Source organism: Geotrypetes seraphini, chromosome 17 (assembly GCF_902459505.1).
Source record: "Geotrypetes seraphini chromosome 17, aGeoSer1.1, whole genome shotgun sequence".
In the NCBI taxonomy this organism is placed as follows: Eukaryota; Metazoa; Chordata; class Amphibia; order Gymnophiona; family Dermophiidae; genus Geotrypetes; species Geotrypetes seraphini.
In genome coordinates, this window is record NC_047100.1 from 30,426,589 (window position 1) to 30,446,268 (window position 19,680).

General features: G+C 42.1%; 1 protein-coding gene across 5 annotated transcripts in view; it reads right to left on the reverse strand.

Moving 5' to 3' along the window:
* Positions 1-19,680, reverse strand: part of SLC38A3 (solute carrier family 38 member 3) — a 149,161-nt gene that overhangs the window by 69,562 nt on the left and 59,919 nt on the right. For all 5 annotated transcript variants that reach the window (XM_033926665.1, XM_033926667.1, XM_033926662.1 and 2 more), the window contains exon 2: positions 5,102-5,365. The gene's annotated coding sequence lies outside the window, so the exon portion shown is untranslated. The remainder of the gene's footprint in view (positions 1-5,101; positions 5,366-19,680) is intronic.

Sequence of the window (19,680 nt, forward strand, 5' to 3'; positions counted from 1 at the left end):
AACGAGTGACTCTGTTGTTTGGGGAGACTAAAGTGGGGCACAGCTAGTTGAGATAAACTTGGGACAGTGACTTGGTCTGAATCCTACTAGTTAGAAAGGAAATCAAAAGAGGCGACCTGTGCTGCTCATGTTTTGGCCATAAGGCCTGCCTCAGGGGTCTAATCCTCATTGCGGAGCACTGTATTACAGTTGTCCTCTTATAATGAAACAATCAAAATTTTAAATAAACGATGGCGGTTCAAAAGAATAACTTTTAAAAGCCAATCAGTTCTGGGTCTCTAATGAATCAAAAGTGTCTTCTCAGGAGTAGTCCTCACGGTCCAGAATTTACTCCCAGACCACCTCGACTTCAGGAAGTGGGTGAAAGCCTTTAATACATAGCAGGATTTCCCTCATACACTCATTCTGCATCACGACTAGCTTGCTACACACACTAACTAAATCGGTAACAGGTCAAAAGCGCGCAACGACAAAGGTGCGCTGACAACCCAGCGCAGACAACTGAGCGCAAGGCGAAAGCGCGTCGAAGAAAAAATAGTATTTTAAGGAGCTCCGACGGGGGGGGGGGGTATCCCCCCACTTTACTTAACAGAGATCGCAACAGTGTTGTGGGGGGTTTGGGGGGTTGTAACCCCCACATTACACTGAAAACTTCACTTTTTCCCTAAAAAAGAGGGAAAAAGTTACGTTTCCAGTAAATGAGGAGGGTTACAACCCCCCCAAACCCCCCACAACACTGTTGCGATCTCTGTTAAGTAAAGTGGGGGGGTTCCCCACCAACACCCCCCGTCAGAACCCCTTAAAATACTGTTTTACTTCGGCGCGCTTCCGCCTTGTGCTCAGTTGTCTGCGCGCGCTTTTGTCTATGAACCACTAAATCAGTTCCTTATACCTTGTTTAACTGTATAAACAACTTGCCTTGAGTTTGGCCTACCATCTGTTTATCCCAACGTACGCTGTACAAGGGACAGCTGAAAAGTTCTCAGCCCAACCAAGAAGAGAACGATGTGGAGCCAGTGTGGAATAACTTGTTTCATGGCTCCACGTCATTCTCGGTGGACCTCGTACCACCCCATCTTGTCCCCACCTAATATCTGCATTTGACCCCTTGGCTATAGGATAAGCTGTATTTATAGAAAAATATTAGCTTCTTATCTTTGTTAGTTGAATGTTCTGTTAGTTGAATGTCACAGAGTAGTCAGGAAAGCCAAGAAAGAGTATGAGGAGAGACTGGCCAACGAAGCAAGAAATTTCAAACCATTTTTCCGATATGTGAAAGGGAAACAGCCAGCGAGGGAGGAGGTGGGACCCCTGGATGAGGGTGACCGGAAGGGAGTGGTGAAAGAGGAAAAAGAGGTGGCCGGTAGGCTAAATGAGTTCTTCTCGTCGGTCTTTACAATAGAAGACACATCTAGTGTGCCAGAACCAGAAAAAATCTTCAGGGGAGATCAAGAGGGGAAATTATCATGCATGGAGGTAAGCCTCGAAGACGTTCTCAGGCAGATAGATAGATTAAAAACTGACAAAGCTCCGGGCCCAGACGGGATCCACCCGAGAATACTGAAAGAGCTCAGAGATGAAACAGCAGAGTTACTGCGGCATATTTGCAACCTGTCCTTGAGAACAGGGGTAATCCCGGAGGACTGAAAGATAGCGAATGTTACACCGATCTTCAAGAAAGGATCGAGAGGCGACCCGGGAAACTACAGACCGGTGAGCTTAACCTCTGTTCCGGAGAAGATGGCCGAATCACTGATCAGGGAAGGTATCAATGAGCATATAGAAAAAAATAATCTGATGAGATCAAGCCAGCATGGTTTCTGTAAAGGCCGATCATGCCAGACGAATCTACTGAATTTCTTTGAGGGGATAAGTAAACAATTGGACCAAGGTGACCCCGTAGACATCGTATATCTAGATTTCCAAAAAGCCTTCGACAAGGTGCCCCATGAACGCCTACTGAAGAAACTGTGGAGTCACGGGGTGGAAGGGGACGTGCACAGATGGATCAAAAATTGGCTGGCGGACAGGAAGCAGAGGGTAGGAGTAAAAGGGCACTACTCTGACTGGATAGGGGTCACAAGTGGTGTTCCGCAGGGGTCAGTGCTGGGACCACTGTTGTTCAATATATTTATTAATGATCTAGAAACGGGGACAAAGTGCGAAGTTATCAAGTTCGCGGATGACACAAAACTCTCCAGAACGGTCAGAACTGTTGAGGAATGCAAAGACCTGCAGAGCGACCTGAACAAACTGAGTGAGTGGGCAAAAAAATGGCAGATGAGCTTCAATGTGGAGAAATGTAAGGTCTTGCACATAGGGAAGGGGAACTCCAGGTACAGCTATACGATGGGAGGGAGGGTACTCGGGGAAGGCAGCCAAGAAAAAGATCTGGGGGTATTGGTGGATAACACAATGAAGCCGGAGGCGCAATGTGCAGCGGCCTCAAAAAAAGCGAGCAGAATGCTGGGCATTATCAAAAGGGTATCACTACCAGAACGAAGGAAGTTATCCTGCCACTGTATCGAGCAATGGTGCGCCCACATCTGGAATACTGCGTCCAATACTGGTCGCCATACCTCAAGAAGGACATGGCAATACTCGAGAGGGTCCAGAGGAGAGCAACGAGGATGATAAAGGGTATGGAGAACCTCTCATATGCCGAACGGTTAGACAGGCTGGGGCTCTTTACCCTGGAAAAGCGGAGACTGAGAGGGGACATGATACAGACTTATAAAATCATGAAAGGCATAGAGAAGGTGGAGAGGGACAGATTCTTTAGACTAGCAGGGGCAACTAAAACAAGAGGTCACTCAGAAAAACTGAGAAGAGACGGATTCAAAACGAATGCAAGAAAGTTCTTCTTCACTCAACGGGTGGTAGACACCTGGAACGCGCTTCCCGGAGAGGGATAAGCCAGAGTACAATTCTGGGGTTCAAAAAGGGACTGGATGACTTCCTGGAAGCGAAGGGAATAATGGGGTACAGATAGAGGTTTACCTCACAGGACACTGAGCAAATAGGGTATGGACTTTTTAGGTTAGGTAGGGAACATTTTCAGGTCATGGACCTGGAGGGCCGCCGCGGGAGCGGACTGCCGGGCGCGATGGACCCCTGGTCTGACCCAGCAGAGGCAATGCTTATGTTCTGCTTATTAGATGCTTCATAAGTATTATGTTTCCCTTTTAGTATTTATTATTTCAGTGCTATTTATAAATATATTTTTGAAACTGTTTCATGCGACTTTGACTTTACCTCATTCATTGTATTTATGTATGGATTTGGTTTTTTACTGCTAAATTATACCGCCTTGGGTGAACCTCTTCTTAAAGACTGTTAATAAATTAATTAATTATCAAGGAAATGTTGAACCAGCAATCTAGCTACTTTCCACTAAAAGATGTCTTCCCCTCCTCCTCCGAGATAGGCAAGACCAGATGGTATAACATTTGCATATGGACGCAGACTGTAGAAATCCATCCTGTATCAGCTATACTGCCCCACTGCTGGTAATTATGAAAACCGGTAACTTACTCTTAGGTCTTTTGCAATTAGATATACAAATGGCAGAGCTAATTAACTGTATTTTTAGAAACCCTTTTCCAGATCAAGACAGCAACAAAAAATGCCAAGGATGCCAAACTAAAATGTTTTACTTTACAACCCAAAATGAACACTCTTCCCTCCCCCACCCCCCCCACCCCCCAAAACTAAGAACGATACCAGCGTATGGCTATCTGAGCAAATGTTAAATAACAACACCTCAGTACGGGCAATCTGCCTTACGTTTTAAACCCTGCCCCGGGCAATGGTGCTTGCCGGTATCGTTCTCAGTTCGGGGGGGGGGGGGGAGGGAGAGTTTTTGCCAATTGTTTTTGGTTATTGTTCTGTTTATTGGCACTTACATTTTGGGGGTTTTGTAGCCTCACTTTACAACCCAACATACAAAGATTTCAATACACAATCCCTCTGCTGCCAAATCCTTTGAACAAAAAAACTTGCAAAAATATAAAATATAATCAGAATTTAAATGCCTAAGTCCCAGAACCTTATCTATGAAAAGGTAGCACTGCAAATATCACACCAATACACCATCTAGAGAGAAAATAGAACAAGCGGAACTGTTACCCTAAGGCGGTGAAAAGGTGGAGTAGCAGCATTATACATTAGAGGACTAGAAATTCTGCAAGACATAAAACACACCTTAGAATCCCTATGGATAGAAATTCCATGTGTGATGGGGAAAAGGATAGTGATAGGAATGGACCAGTATGGAGAGACTAAAACTGGGTAACACAATTACCCTGATATCGACTGGATAAATGTAACATCAGGGCATGTAAGGGATGCTAAATTCTTTAATGAAATCAAGGACTGATTCATGGAGCAGCTGTTTCAGGAACCAAGAAAAAGGGGAACATATGATCTGGTACAGGAGGTAATAATGGTGCTGTGGCCACTTGATAACAGTGATCATAACATGATCGATTTGATATATTATGTGGAGTAGATACACACAGGAAATATAATGTGTTAACATTTAACTTTCAAAAAGGAAACTGATAAAATGAGGAGAATGGTTAAAAAAAAAAAAAATACACAAAAACCCAAAAAACAAACTTAGAAGAGCAGCTGCAAAGGTCAAAAATTCACATCATGCATGAATGTTATTCAAAAATATAATCCTGGAAACCCAGATCAGATATATTCCATATATTTAAAAAGGAGGAAGGAGAGGTTACGTGATGCCGTGCTGAGAGATGAGTGTTGTTGAGATGAGCTCCCAAGCCTCCCATGCCAAACCATCTAGAAATTCGGGTAAGCTAGTAAGCCAAGACCCAATCTATCAGCGGGTAGTGATCACTAATGGATATATATGATCATGACTTTAAAGCTGCCTCAGAAAGACAGAGAGCAGGCATGTGGTGGTGAATTCAAGATAGCAAATGAGGGGGATGTCCAGTCCTTCGGTGGGTTCCACATGGCCCACCAAAATAGTGGCAGAAGTATGGACATTGTTTGATTAAAAAAATTGCAGCCTATTATGGACAAAATTGACTATTTATTAATGGATGGACACCTGGCAGGCAGAGCTACTTACTTATCAACAGCCACTGCTCAACATGGAGGACCAACTTCACTAGCAAGAGCATAGACAGCAGTCGTTTCAGGCAAAGGTAACAGCTTTAGAAACCAAAGTTGACGATCTGGAGAACCAATCCCACCGCTGTAACTTGCGGCTGGTCGGCTTGACTGAGACAATTAAAGATCAGGAGCTTCAGCGGTTTCTAGAGGACTGGATCCCTTCAGTCTCTGGAATCTTCGATGCCTATAGAAAGCGCACATTGGCTGGGCCAGAGGAGACCTGTGGAGCAGAAGCCGAGATGGGTGATCTTTAAGCTTCTTAATTTTGCCCATAAGCAAGAAATCCTGCAGACTTTTCAAGCAGACCAACAATTATTATATGACAATTATAAAATACTCTGCTTCTAAGATTTCTCTTCCACAGTCCTACTGATAAGAAAAGTGTTTATGCTGGCCTACTCAATTTACACCAAAAGAAAATTCCATCCGCCTTATTGTATCCAACACGTCTGCAAATCTTTTATGAGGGTAAAACCACGTTTATTATGGAGGTAGAAGAGGCTTTACAATTTGCCCACCAGCTCCCAGACTCTACAACTTCTATTTAAATGTTTAAGAGGACCCAAATAGTTTGCAATACTACTTAATGGAGGAACAGAACAAGTCACTGGTTGCGCTCCCCTTTGGGGTTGATTCTAAGTGGACAGTGAATGTTAAAATTAACACAGATTGTAGTACTACCCAAGCCAGGAAGAGACTCCTGTTCATCTAAATCTCAAGGGGACATGTTAGAGTCGTGATTTGGGTGGGTGGGGGGGGGGGAATAGGGCAAGCTTATGACCTGGACATTTTTCTGCCATAATCAAACATTTTAGAAAACATCCAGGGCAGAAAAAGGAGTCTAAACTGACCAGATGACCACTGGAAATATAAAGATGACCCCCCCACACACACATTCCCTTAGTGGTCACCGACTCCCTCCCACCTGTCAAAAATGTAAATGCAGTACATACTTGCCTGTATACAAGCCGCAGATGTTATGCCCACTTCAGTCAAATATAAACAAGGGGTAATACTTGAAACAATTTCCAAGAATGAGTGATAAAGAAACGTATGTTGAAATGGAGAAATCACTCAATGATGAATTTTTAAAAGAGCTGTGCTGATGATATAGATGAGTCTACAAATTTTTGTGCTCAGAATCATGGAGGGGGGTGCTGGGGATAAACCCCGGAACCAACCACCTCACTGCCCAATCATCGCATGTAAAATGTATCATGTAACAATATTTTTAATTGTGAATGTCTACTAAATTGTTAAGAGACTCAGCAAACTTATCTTTCTAGCTTGCAGGTCCCGACGCGCGTTTCGCCCCTGCCTCAGGGGACCAACGATAGTGTATGAAAATAATCATGCGGTGGGCTCAAAGATTCTGAAAAATATGAAAAATTAAATGAATTAGTATTTATTAATTAAAGAACGTATAAAACCTAGAATATAAATACAAATAAATTTTATGTGTCTTAGCCATACAGAAGGGGACTTACCAAAAAACAGCACTTGCCTCGCACAATAAAGCGATAGACAAGTGTCACAGCTTACGACTCCCTTTTTTCGCATGTCAGCTGGTATTGGTAGTTCGTTTTGCCTTTCCATCACTTAAATTTCCCTCATTTTTGATCAGGGCACCCAGTGTTCTCTGATTGGCTGGGTTATTATTGAAACGTCTAGTACGTCAGTACGTTGGAGTCCTTTAAAAACATGGCGGCATGTCCGCCCCGGTAATATATTGGAGTCGTAAGCTGTGACACTTGTCTATCGCTTTATTGCGCGAGGCAAGTGCTGTTTTTTGGTAAGTCCCCTTCTGTATGGCTAAGACACATAAAATTTATTTGTATTTATATTCTAGGTTTTATACGTTCTTTAATTAATAAATACTAATTCATTTAATTTTTCATATTTTTCAGAATCTTTGAGCCCACCGCATGATTATTTTCATACACTATCGTTGGTCCCCTGAGGCAGGGGCGAAACGCGCGTCGGGACCTGCAAGCTAGAAAGATAAGTTTGCTGAGTCTCTTAACAATTTAGTAGACATTCACAATTAAAAATATTGTTACATGATATAATATCTGTCTACATTTTACATGCGATGATTGGGCAGTGAGGTGGTTGGTTCCGGGGTTTATCCCCAGCACCCCCCTCCATGATTCTGAGCACAAAAATTTGTAGACTCATCTATATCATCAGCACAGCTCTTTTAAAAATTCATCATTGAGTGATTTCTCCATTTCAGCAGATGTTATGCCCAGCAGCAAGCAGGTTTCTGGAGTAGCCTGGTGGTTGTGCAGAGAAGGGGACTCAGACCCATATCCCACTCTAACTACAACACTTGTGGTGAAAGGTGTGAGCCCATGAAAACCCAACAAAAACTAGTAGGCATAAGGTCTATTGTTGTAGTGTACAGTGGGTTTTGGAGCAGCTAGCAGAGCTGAAGCCTGGTAGCCATTTGGCAACCTACCAAAAACACTAAAGCTTATGGTTGCTAGCAACCTTAGGGGGGATCTGGTGGCAGTGACCACACTGGGCTCTGTGGATGATGTCACCCACATGTGAGAATTGTCCTCGGAGCACCCTCTTTTACATGTTTTTATAACATTACCTCAGGGATTACACATATACATGTATACGTGGTGGCAACCGAGTTCTGGATGGAGTATGTGTGGTGTTGCAAAGTTTATGCATTCTTCATAATATACAAAGGTAAATCAAAAAGTAAAGGCAAAATACATTTAACAGCTTTAATAGAAGTAACTGGGAGCAATTGAACAAATCACTTCTGCATTCCTGCAGAGAGGTTTTTTGGCTACTCCCGAAACCAGATGAGCACCGCTTCCTTTATTGCATCATCAGAGGTGAATCTGCGACCTTGCAGCATCTCTTTCAGTTGGCCAAAGATGTGATAATCGCTAGGCACCAGATCCGGGCTGTAAGGAGGATGTGGAAAATGTTTGAACCCAAGCTGTTGCATTGTCATGGTGCAACAAGTCTGTTTTGGACAACATTCCTCTTCTTTTGCTGCAAATTGCAGGGAGGAAGACTTAGGAGCAATGTTAGGAAATTCTTCTTCACGGAGAGGGTGGTAGATGCCTGGAATGCCCTCCCGAGGAAGGTGGAGAAGAAAACGGTGATGGAATTCAAAAAAGTGTGGGATAAAAATAGAGGAAAACAGTGATGGAATTCAAAAAAGCGTGGGATAAAAATAGAAACATAGAAACATAGAAAGATGACAGCAGATAAGGGCCATATAGCCCATCAAGTCTGCCCACACTATTTACCCACTCTCTTAAGTCTTCTGACCCCTTAAGTATAATTGTAATTATACGGTCACTCTACTGACCCGCTCATTTAAGTCCTAGTGACCCTATCCCTTGGCATGACCCCGTAGGGATCCCACATGGGTATCCCATTTGTTCTTGAAGTCTGGGATGCTGCGTGCCTCGACCACCTGCACTGGAAGCTTGTTCCAATGCTCGATCACTCTCTCCGTGAAGAAGTACTTCCTTGCGTCTCCACGAAACTTCCCTCCCCTGAGTTTGAGCGGATGTCCTCTTGTGGTCGAGGGTCCCCTGAGAAGAAAGATATCCTCTTCCACCTCGACCCGTCCCGTGATGTACTTAAATGTCTCAATCATGTCTCCCCTCTCCCTACGCTCTTCAAGAGTGTAGAGCTGCAATTTGCTCAGTCTTTCCTCGTACGGGAGACCCTTTAGCCCCGAGATCATCCTGGTGGCCATCCGCTGAACCGACTCAATTCTGAGCACATCCTTACGGTAATGTGGCCTCCAGAATTGCACACAGTACTCCAGATGAGGTCTCACCATGGCTCTGTACAATGGCATCATGACTTCAGGTTTCCTGTTGACGAAGCTTCTCTTGAAGGATCTCTAATTAGAATAGAGGATCTCTAATTAGAAAACGAAGGATGTAAATTAAAGAACTAAGGCCGGTATTGGGCATGGCCTATGTTCTATATATGGTGATTCAATGTAGGATGGGCTGCGGTGGGCATCAATGGGAACTCCACTAATAAGGAAACATGAGGATGTTACTGCCCAGACTATGATAGATATCCTACAAACAACAGAATGGTTGGATAGGCTGGAGTGAGCTTGGACGGCAACTCAACATTTGGAACCTAGGCCAATACCAGACTTTACAGTCTACGGCCCAGAAATATCAAAGAAGTTAATCTAATCATGTATTTTTTAAATGGGTATAACTTATGGGCAGACTGGATGGACTGTTCAGGTCTTTATCTGCCGTCATTTACTAGGTTACTATTATTTTTCGATTTGCTTTTCCTACCCAAATCGGGCAATTTTTTTATAAACAGCCTGGTGGGTTTATTTTTTTAGCCTCTTCATCCACCCCAACCCCATGCTGGTGCTGTGGTGTAAACAAAACAAAAAAGACATTTTCTCTCTCTGCTGGGTCCTAAATCACGCTCGCTAACACCAGTCTGGCAGGATACACATTTCAAATTTGACTTATTGTAATCACAAAATAGAAAATAAAATTCTTTCTACCTTTTGTTGTCTGGATGTTTTATTTTTTCATCATGTAAGTTCCAGTTTCTTTTTTCTGCTTTCCTCTCGTCTGATAATTCTCCATTTGTCTTTTCTACTCTCTCCTGTATATTCCCTCACTACACCTGACTAAGACATATTGATCATTCCTTTTTAGCTCTTTTCTGCCTCTTTCTTACCTTTCTCCTCTTTTCCACTTTTCAGCTACCTATCAAATTTCTATCTTCTTCCATCCCCCATCTCATTCCTTCCTTAGTCCTCCATTCCCTTTCATCTTCAATGTACCTCCATTACCATATTTCTATCCTCTGTTATATCTATCTTCTTATCCATTTCCTTGCCACCGTCTCCTCCCCCTCGGGGTTCTACCATTCTCAGCATCTTCCTTTCTCCACCCTTGTAGCTCAGCATCCCCTCCCCACCCTCGTAGCCTGACATCTCCTTATCTCTTCCCTGCTTCACTCACCTACTCTTCCCTCACTCCCATTTCCAGGCATTTCTCCATCACTCCATTCTGCTTCTGAATCCATCTCCCCTTCTACCTCTCTTGTATCTCTCTCTCTCCTTCTCATCTACACTCATGTCCAACACCTCTCTCCCTCCCTTCCTTGTACCCTATATCAAATCTCTCTATCCCCCTCCATGCACCATTTCTCCCTTCCTCCCCTCCATTATGTGCAATTTCATCCTCTCCCCTCACCATACATGTCTCCCTCTCCTCCCTCTGTGCCACCAACTTTCCTTCCTGAAATTCCTTTCTCCCCTTTCCTCCCCCATGTCACCAACTTTCCTTTCTCTCCTCTCTGTATTCCAGGTTTGCTTCTTCAGATCATGGTATTGGCAGTGACTCTCACATGCTGCCTACCGCTAACCCAGAATTCTCCCCTCTGCTACAGATAAACTTCCGGATCAGCAGAAGGTAGTGCGTCATCAGTGACACAGCAGAGGGAAGGCCCCAGCGGGCAGCCTGTTCACAGCCCAAAAGTTGAAATCTCATGGGAGAGGGGTGGTGGTCAATCAGCAGATAACGGCCCGCCACAGACAGCTGCCCTTCATTGCTGCAGTCGCCGCCCTCCACCGCTGCCATCCTTGGACGCCCGGATAGACTGCCAAAAGGAGGACATGTCTGAGGAAATCCGGACGTCTGGAAACCCTAGATAATGTGGTACTACAGTTTGAGCTATCAGGTTAGGAAATCCCCACTCCCCAAAGCCAGGAAAACAACATAGCAGGGGGAGGAACGACTTCCTATAAGGGACTTTCTGAATACCAAACAGTTACAAAGAGAAGAGGAGCAAGTAGAGCTAACAAAGCAAATCGTCTCCCATCCCCGTTCTGAAAATCAGTGCAGGAGGCACATCGTCAGAAGTACACACTTGAAAGAGTCTGTGGTTTTCTGTCCTATGCAGTCAGTGCCTTGCTATAAACTTTATTCCTGTTATATACAGCTCCATAAAAGAGATGAACTGAGCTGTAATCCATTTATTACGACCTAGGGAATTTGTTCCATGACAAAACTACTGCACCCATGATCGGCCTGTTTTTACTGACCTTTATAACACAGTAACAGAGCAGATGGCGGCAACTCTACACTGGAATGAGCCATCCGTCTGCCTAGTAAGGGTTGTAACTGCTGCTCTGTGCAAGTTTCTGCCCTCACTAAGAAGCGCAAAAAATCATTTCATTTGCACTGAAGAGTTCAATTCTTGGTTTCCAGCTTCTTGGCATTTAAAAATACTTCTTTCTCTGAATTCCATTGCCACTTCCTTTTCCAGGATGGCATTCCAGACATCCACCAATCTTTTTATGACGTTGCTCCAGGGGCTACCTAGTTCCTAGTTGGAAAAGGTTTACTTCTTGTGCATTTAACCATGCCTTCCTGGCCCTCCTTGCCTCTCAGGTAGTAATGCTTAGGCCCCATCAGTACTGTGTAATGATGAGCTGCCCATAAGTGAAAATGTTTAGGATATGTACAAGGCCTAAAGTCTCACTAGAATAGCAGTAATGGAATCCCATACTTTGAATAAGGGGGTGGGGTGGGATATTGATATAGTTTGTTGCATCCCTTTGGTAACTGAGCAGGCCGTGTCAACAAAGAATTTAGGAAAGGGGGACTATCACCCCATACTTCCAGATACTCCACTGGTTGCCGGTGGAATCCAGAATACTCTTCAAGTTTGCCTGCATCAGCTACAAAGCGGTCTTTGGGATGCTACCAACTTACCTCGCCTCTCAATTCATCCTCAACTGCTCTAATAAGATCTCTCACAGAATAAATCTCCTTAATTACCCATCTCTGAAATCATGTCACTACAAGAAGTTCCTTGACAGAATGCTATCATTCCAGGCAGCCAAACTGAACACATGGCTCGTAAAACCCATACTCGAGGCCGCTTCATACGCTGACTTCAGAAAATCACTGAAAACCTGTCTCTTTAACGCAATTTGAGTTCTCTTCCTCTGGCAATTTTGTATCCCTGAAAGTCCTTTCTCTCCCCATTACTCCTCTTACCCTCATTGCATGTATATTGTTGTAAACCTCTCTTATTCTCATTACATATATCTTCTTGTAAACCGCTTTGAACTCATGTATCCTGTTGTAAACCGCTCTGTACTTCTGTATCCTGCTCCAAACATGTTTTCTTGTTGCAAACATCTCGTATTCTCATTGCATGTATCTTCTTGCAAACCGCTCTGAACTTATGCATCTTGCTGTAAACATATGTATCTTGTTGTAAACATATGTTTCTTGTTGTAAACATCACATTCTCTCATTGCATGAATCTTGTTGTAAACCGCTTTGAACTTATGGTATAGCGGTATATAAGAAATACAATTATTATTATTATTTTGCCCCAAAGTGTGGGATGAACACAGAGGATCTCAAATCAGAAAATAATGGTATATATTGAAGCACTAAGGCTAATACTGGGCAGACTTGCACGGTCTGTGTCTGTATATATACATTTGGTTAAGGATGGGCTGGGGAGGGCTTCGATGGCTGGGATGGTTTAGATGGGCTGGAGTGAGCTTTGACGGAGACTATAGGAGATCTGGCCCAGAAATAGCTAAGAAAAAGAAAAATTTAAATTGAATCAGCAATTTCAGAAAAAGGGTAAGGTTGGGCAGACTGGATGGACCATTCAGGTTTTTATCTGCCGTCATTTACTATTTTACTATGTAAATTAATGCGATTAAATGGACACTGTTGTAGGCTTAGTAAGTGGAGCCCTCGGGTTTCAGTGTCCATGGCTGCAGCACAGAGGTAAGACCCCTAGACCTGCCCCTGCCGCTTTCCTGCTTAATGCAGACCAGCTGCTCAGTATTGCACCAATGACGGCCCTTGCCCTCCCTCTCCCCACAGCCAAATCACTAGTCTGATTTCGGATAACTGAAAAGTCACTTTTTTATGCCAATTCCAGAACTGTTCTTAGTTTTCTCCTATCATGTACAGTTTTTTCACTATTTTACTTCAAAGATTTGTTGTTGTGCCAGAGGTAATGAGTTTTGTGGGAGGGAAATTTCTCAATACAGACCTGTAAGCCTTTAGGCCGGCTTCTAGTTGGTATTGTGTGACCTTGGAAGTGTTGTTTATCTCAGACGCTTGCATTACCACTGCTGTTCTCATTTTATTTCTCTATTGTGATTGTAGGTACTACAATGTCTACACGCAAGTGTATGAACAAACCAAATGTTTTCTGTCACATTTGTGGAAATTATACAGTCCTTAAGCAAAGAACGCATCTAACAGACTTTGTGAAAAAAGCTTACTATGCTTATTTTAAAGTGAAACTTGGTGACCAGGATAAGGCACAGGCAAAGAAAGTTTGCCACTATTGAGTTGAGAGGTTAAGATTGTGGACAAAAGGGAAGAAAACGTGCTTGCTATTTGCAAATCCTATGGTGTGGAGGGAGACTAAAGACCACCTTAATGACTATTACTTCTGTTTAGTTAATGTTCAGGGATGCAATTTGAAAAATAAGAACCAAATTGTGTATCCAAGCATTCCTTCAACCATTAGGCCAGTTCCACATGAAGAACACCTGCATGCTCCTCTTCCTCCAGCTGTTTTAGAGAACTTGGCAGAAGATGATGATGTTGTAAGTGAACTTGACACAATCACCAAAGACAATACTGATGATGTCTACCAGCCTGAATATGACGGTTCTCTCAGAGTGCACTTAATGATCTAGTACGCAATTTGAATTTGCCTAAGAAACCTGCAGAACTACTTGGCTCCCGGCTTAAAAGCAATAATGTTCTGGAACCAGGAACACATTATTCATGGAACTAGTTCCTTTATTCCCACATAACAATTCCTTGGTTTACTGCAATAACAAACGAGTTAATGCATTTATATGGCACTAAACATGATCCTACTCAGTAGAGGCTTTTTTAACCTCATCAAAGAGGAGCCTCAAAGGCGTGTTACTGCATAATGGGAATGTGTATGGGTCCATTGCTGTGGCCCATTCAGTTCAAATGAAAGACATTCGAGAACATGAAGCTACTATTAACAAGTATCCAGTATGAGGGACACAAATGGCTACTCTGCGGTGACATAAAAATTATAGGAATACTATTAGGACAACAAGCTGGGTTCACAAAAATGCCTTGTTTCCTATGTGAATGGGACAGTCGGGCAAAGCAAAGACATTGGAGTGTGAGAGTTTGGCCAGAGCAGTGAAATTTTGTGCCCGGAACTAAAAACATCCTACATGAACTGCTTGTAGATCCCCAAAAAGTCCTGCTTCTACCACTACTCATCCAATTGAGCTTGATAAAGCAGTTTGTAAGGGCTCTACCACAGGCTTAAAGTACCTTTCTAAGAAATTGAAAGCTGGAATTTTTGTTGGTCCTCAAATAAAGAAACTGATGAAGGATGAAGATTTGGATAAAACAATGAATGAGAGAGAAAAAGACGCATGGATTGCCTTCCGATCTGTTACTGAAAGCTTTCTAAGGAATAACAAAGATCCTAATTACAGGGCCATTGTTGAAACAATGTTAGAAAGTTTCAAGAAGTTGGGTTGTAACATGAGTATAAAAGTTCACTTTCTACATTCCCATATCGACTACTTTCCGGCAAATCTGGGACATTATAGTGAAGAGCAAGGTGAACGTTTTCAAAAAAGATATTAAGGAGATGGAGAGGAGGTACCAGGGGAGATGGAATGAAACTATGATGGCCGACCACTGTTAGATGTTGAAGAGGGACAGTCAAGATCTTCAAAGATCTGCAAGGAAGTCAAAGAGGAGACGTTTGAAAATGAATGGAACACTGTTTGCTTTCCAAGTTTCAAGTTTACTTAAAATTTCATATACTGCCCAATCAGCCTTCTAGGCAATGTACATTGCCTTAAAAACATATATGAGATAACAATACATCATTTAAAACAATAATAGTTATTTAAACCAATTTAAAAACAAATAGAAACAAAAAGGGAAACAGGGTAGAACTACAATTATCAAGTAAAAAGAAAGAACATATAGGGAAAAAATCAAAAGGAGGGGTGTCAAAAGGTAGAATAAAACTATGTAGCCCAGAAAAGGACATTTAGGTCTCAAAAGCATCAAGAAAAAGAAATGTTTTTAATTTTGCCTTAAAATGGTGAAGAATTGATTCTTCCCGTAAGTGGGCCAGAATATTATTCCAAAGAGATGGAGCGCTGACAGAGAAAATGGTGGACCTCATTTTGTTGACAAACTTCAAAGACGGGATAGATAAAAGATTTTTAGAAGATGATCTTAAAGTCTTAGAAGCACTATAGGGAATAAGAAAATTATTAATAAATTGTTTTGTTACAGGGCAGTCAAGAAATAAATTAAGACAGTTCTTTACAGTATTTTTTAAATGTGTTTATAATAAAAATTGTCCTCGTGTGAATGGTGTTTGAATACATTTGTGCTTACAGTAGTTAAAATCGTGAAAACATAACTTCTTATTTTGTGTAAAAACCTGACGTGATAGAAAAAAATGGAAGACGTTTCAAGAATCAGCATAAAAAATTGATTCAAGAACAACTACTTTTAAGAAATCATCTGAGTAAAAGTTTCCAAATGCAGACTGGTGATCAGAGCCTAGCCTTCTCCCGAGTTGACCCTATCTCTAACGCTGTCAACACTCAATAGCCAGGCAGCACATGAGCTGCACTACTGGGAAAGAGACAGGGAGCCCAGGAAGTGCACTTTGAGAGAAAGAGACAGAGACAGGCAACATGCGAGAAAGCCCAGGAACTGCACATTGAGAGAGAGCAGACCAGGAGCTGCAGTATAGAGTGTAAATCAAATTTTAGCAAAGCCTTTATTATAGTTCCACATTGGTGACTTATAAATAAACGGCATGCCCTTGGCATGATCCCTAAAATGACTGACTGGGTTGGAAACTAGTTAAATGGGAAATAAGAATAATGTTAAATGGAGTTCACTCTGAGGATGTGTTAACAGCGGTTTCAGCTACAGCCTCAGCACCCTGAGGTTGTGGGTTCCAATCCCATGCGGCCCTGGGCAAGTCACTTAATCCCCCCATTGCCCCAGGTATATTATTAGGTAGAGTGTGAGCCTGCCAGGACAGATAGGGAAAAATGCTCGAGTACCTGAATGTAAACCACGTGGAGGGCCATAATTGAAAGGGACGTCTAAGTTCTTATTTCTCTGATAGAACCTATACAGTACATTTCAACACATCAAAATCAAATCCCTATCACTCTAATTTTGAAATCCCACAAGGTTCTATTTTATCACCTTTATTATTTAACATCTACTTGGCCCCCCTTCTGACTCTCTGTCAATCAATAGGGTTTACAGTGTACGCTTACGCCGATGATCTCCAAATTCTGCACCCCATTGACCCATCCAATCATTCTGAGATTCAGGCAATTAATCAAAAATTAAGTAAAATCCACGACTGGCTAAACATCAATAAGCTATCATTGAGTATCTCAAAAACTAATACTCTCCTATTCCCTGGAAAAGAGGGAGCTCAATTAATTTCTCCAGTCGTCATTGATAACATTCCACTATCACCAGTTACAACCACAAAAATTTTAGGTGTTCTCATAGACAATAAGTTAACATTTCGACCACAAATAAGCGCCTTAGTTAAAAGCTGTTTCTATAAACTGAGAATGACCCAATCATTAGCCCCTCTTCTTGACATTAGTTCCCTCAATGTTCTGATACATTCACTCGTTATATCAAAATTAGATTATTGTAACTCACTTTTAAAAGGAATTTATCATAAGGACTTAAAACGTCTGCAGCTGATTCAAAATACGGCCATTAAGATAATTTTGGGAGCAAAGAAATATGATCATGTAACCCCTCTTCTTCAAAATGCCCACTGGTTGCCAGTCTCACAAAGAGTAACATATAAAATCGCCCTTTTAACATTCGGAACTTTGCAGTCAAATGCCCCAGCTTTCATAGATAGATTACTGATTCCATATGACCCACCAAGATCCCTAAGGTCCATATCTCAATTTAACCTCAATATTCCTTCCCTAAAAAATAATGGCACACGCCGTACCTCAATTTTTTCAGTTACAGCCCCTACAATCTGGAACGCTCTTCCGCTTTATTTAAAAATGGAAAAAAACTTAAAAAAATTTAAAAGCAACTTAAAATGTTTTCTTTTTAACGATGCTTTTAACTGAAAAAAAAAAAAAAGGGTTCATTTCAGAGATTAAATAATATCTGCTTTTAATTCATGCCCATTTCCCTAACTCCTTTTGTGTTTACCTTAAATGTTTCTTCCATTTACTTTACCAATTGTATTTCTTTCCCCCTTTCCCATTTGTGTTTATTGCTTGCCAGTCCATAATTACCTAGTACGTTCTGTAGTCAGTCATGTAGTTTATAGAAAGTTTGTTCTAAATGTTACATTTTTTGCTGTAATGTTATTTTATATTCTGTACAACGCTTTGAAGAAACGAAAAAGCGTTTAATCAAAAATTAAATAAACTATAAACTATAAGTCCGTTTACGTCCATCTCGCAAGACACATTTTAGAAAGATACGTCCAACTTTTTTTTACTTTCGAAAATCGTCTAATTATATGTCCAGCCGATCTGATCGTCCAAGCCGCTAAATCGTCTATCTTTATACCACATTTCCGTCCAAGTCCAAAACGCCTAGAACAAGCCCTGTTGGACGTGGGAGGGGTCTGCAAAGTGATGGACTGAACACCCAGACATGGCACCTAAATAGTAGGGTACCTTACAGGGCACTGCTGTGAACTTTACAAAAAGGATGCCATGGCTTCTCCTCACTACAGCTCCCTTATAGGTCATGGTGAGCCCCCCAAACCACCTCCAGAATCCCCTAGACCCACTTACCTACCACCCCAATAGCTCTTATGGCTGCAGTACAAAAGGGTTTTGGAGGTGTATAGGGGAGTGTACATGTTTAAGTATCAATGCAGTGATTACAGGGGCTTATGGGCATGGGTCCTTCTCTCTATGGGTCCCTAACCCACCCCCAAGATGACTTAAGCTGCTTCTGTGCTGGATGACTAGGCTTTCCTATGCCCGGCTGCCAGGTGATGATGGTCTGGAGGCTGAAATTTAAAGTTGTGAATAAAATTTTTATATGGGGGTGGGGGGGGTTGGTGATCACTGGGGTAGTGTGTGGGGGTCTGTGTTATGTGTTTGCAGTGCTTATCTGGTGAGTTTAGGTGGGTTTTTGTGACTTAGACCATGTTTTACATGGTCTAAGTCACAACGTCCAAGTTCCGTCGATCCTAGGCTGTATAACTTTCGGTTATACATGCTGTATGACTAAGTCTAAGCCGGCCCACGTCCCGCCCAACTCCCGCCCTTGACACGCCTCCCGAAACGCCCCATTTAGCTTTGGACGTTGAGCGGCAATATGAAGGCCTAGGTCGTTTTTAAATACGTCCAAAACCCATTTTTAGTATGGGCGCTTGGACATTTTTAAGAAATGTTCGTCCAAGTGCTGACTTAGGCCGGTTTTTGGATGTTTTTCTCTTTCGATTATGAGCCCATTAGTCTATAAGTCAGTGGTCTCAAAGTCGTGGCCCCCCAGGTACTATCATAATCACAAAAGTAAAATAAAACAGTTTCTTGATCATATGTCTCTTTAGCTATAAATGACAATATTATTATTGGAGAATTGGCCAAAAGGAAAGATTTATAAACTATAAAGACTTTTACCTCATGTAACTATTTTTCCTGAGGCCCTTCAAGTACCTACCTACAAATCCAAAATATGGCCCTGCAAAGGGTTTGAGATGGAGACCACTGCTCTAGGTGGTATATAAATACTAAAATAAATACATTTTTAATAATTTTGGAGAGTGATACTGTGGAAAGGCTGTTTGGTAAGGTTTGTCTCCTTATGCAATAGGATTTGATGGTAAGGACATGGTACAGTTTAGAGGGAACTTTTCCCCGGATCTGAGGTTCCTGGTGACAGGAGATTCTTACTGCCATCATAGTGTTTAAGCTCATTATTGCTCATGAATATCAAGTTTATCTGTTCGGTTGTTAACTTTATTGATCCGTCAACAGTTTGTACATTAACCACCCTTTTTGGATGGTAATCATTCTAGTGCTAGATACTATTTGACTTTGTATTCGATTTCTGTATCATATACTGTTTTCTTTTTGTACTTTGAAAATTCTTCAATAAAAATATTTTTAAGAAGAAATATAAGACCTTGGGTGGCCAAGGTTGATGATCTTGAGTGGGGGATGGCAAACAAGTCTGAATGGATGACAGCAAAAGCCAGAAGGATGCCTGGGTGCACAGGGAGAAGAAAGAAGGTGCAGGAAAAGACTAGGGGATACTCAAGTTACAGGGATATACTCTTAAAACCAATAAGAGGAAATTGCCAGAGGTTGTGGTAAGAGCGGATAGCGTAGCTGGTTTTAAGAAAGGTTTGGACAAGTTCCTGGAGGAAAAGTCTATAGTCTGTTATTACCTTGGATCGGTAGCATGGAATATTGCTACTCCTTGGGTTTTGGCCAGGTACTAGTGACCTGGA